Raw genomic sequence first — 2,142 nt, forward strand, 5'->3', positions numbered from 1 at the left:
CCTCTCCTTTTATCTTTCACAGAAACTTCCCCCAATAACTCTCTTTCACTTCTAACTCCTTCTTGGTGTCATCTTCCTCAAGGATCCAAACTGACAGCAAACAAATAGTAAATAAATGGAAACAACGGATAAGTGAATAAACTTAAGAAAGCGATACAGACAATGTTAATGGTGGAGATTGGGATTCCCTTGTGGCTCAGAGGTAAAGAATTCGCCTCCAATGCAGGAGATGCAGGAGTTACGGGTTCAATCCCTGGGTGGGGAAGATCTCCTGGAGGAGGGCATGGCCACCCACTCCAGTATTCTTGCCTGGAGAATCCCATGGACAGAAGAGCCTGGTAGGCTACAGTCCATGGGGTGGCAAAGAGTTGGACACAACTGAAGTGACTGAGTACAGCACAATGGTGCTGATTAAATGTAACAGTATATCTTGTCTCTGTTAATTATGAATAGCACAAAATAAAGAGAAAAATTCTTCTAGTATTGGAAAACTATTATCTTAGCAAAGAATACTATTCAGCAATTAAAAAGGAACAGACCACCCCTATATACAACATGGACGAATCCCTAAGAACCGGTATGTTGATCAAAAGAAGTAAGAGAAAAAGGACTAAATGCAGTATGATTCCATTTATATGAAGTTCTAGGACAGTCAAGGAAATGTGAAATGGGGAACATACAGGGAAGGGGCACAAAGGACCTTTCTGGAATGACTGAAATGTTCTGTACCTTAATATGATTTACGAGTGTATGCACTTGTCAAAAGGCATCCAACTACACATTTAAGATCTATTCATTGCACTGTATATATTTCAATACAAAAGGTGAAAAAATAATTCTTCCTATGATGGTATAAGATTTGTCATTTTCTTCTTGTAGATCTGTCCATTTCTGCTCCATATATTTTGAGGCTATATTATTAGATATATGCAAATTTATGTGTATATATAGCTGAATCACTTTGCTGTACATTAACACAACATTGTAAATCAACTATTTTTCAATAAAAACAATTTAAAAGATAACAGCAAATTTAGAATATTGCTCACGAGTGGAAGCTTTTTTGCTTTTCTACATACACATACAATATGCTTCTTTTCCACTCTATTCTAATGTTCTATTTTCAGTGCTTCAGCATGCTGATTTGAGGTCGGGGTCAAATCACAAGAGGGTCACATGCAGCCACAGAACTCGCTATATGCAAATGCCTGGAAGTCCCTTCTGTGGTCACTTGCGGCGTCCATACCTCATGGGCTTGTAACTCTAGCTTTGGCTAAGAATCCAGCCAATATCTGTTCCAGTGGTCGAAGCAAATCCTCAGCCAAAACAAAAAGCAGCCTGCAGAAGGTGAGGGAGTACGGCGTTTCGCAAGTGTTTACATTCCTGACGGGCGAACAAGAAATATTTGGCTCAGACCTCAGAGAAGGGGTCTTGATGTTGCGCGCTGCATACCCTATCTTTGTGGTGGCGACAGCAGGTTGCAGGGCCAGGAGTGGGAGGTGGCTGCGGCCTCAGCCTCAGGTTTGGCTGACACTGCACCACGCCTGCTATTTTAAGGTTAGACCTCTCATACAGGCGCGCGGTGTAGCGAGAAGGCGTCATTTGAAGCGCCCAAACGGCGCTTGGAGATGAGGCTTTGTGGCTACCGCTGGGCGTTCACGCCTTCCGATCCCCACCACTATAAAGCGGAGGAATCCAAGCAGCAAATGTGTGGGTCACACACCTGCACTGTCAATCATTGGTGGGTGGACCAGGCTCCACCCAACTCTAGGCTTTTATTGGTCAGACGAGAGGGATAACTAGCACCTCCTTCAGACTGGTCGGTTTCTGCTAGCTTTCAAGTCAGGGTAGAAAGGAACTCACTGCTTCCCATTCTCCGGCTCGCTGGAGAGCCATGTTAGGTCGCGGGATGCAAACGTTACCATTGTCCCGAGACCGCAACACAATACCACCCCCGTTTTCCTCTGCCGCTGCCGCCTCCTCCAAACATATTATTTCAATGAATAAAAAGCCCCACCACTACCACCACAAGTCGTTTCATTAGTGTAATGTGAGAAGTCTGCGTTTAGGGTGTGAAATCGAAGAAGAGGGACCAGGTGCCCTACTCCGCCGACCAATCCTCTAAACCAGCAAAGACTCAAT

The sequence above is a fragment of the Cervus elaphus genome, chromosome 11, assembly GCF_910594005.1.
Source record: "Cervus elaphus chromosome 11, mCerEla1.1, whole genome shotgun sequence".
NCBI classification, from domain to species: Eukaryota; Metazoa; Chordata; class Mammalia; order Artiodactyla; family Cervidae; genus Cervus; species Cervus elaphus.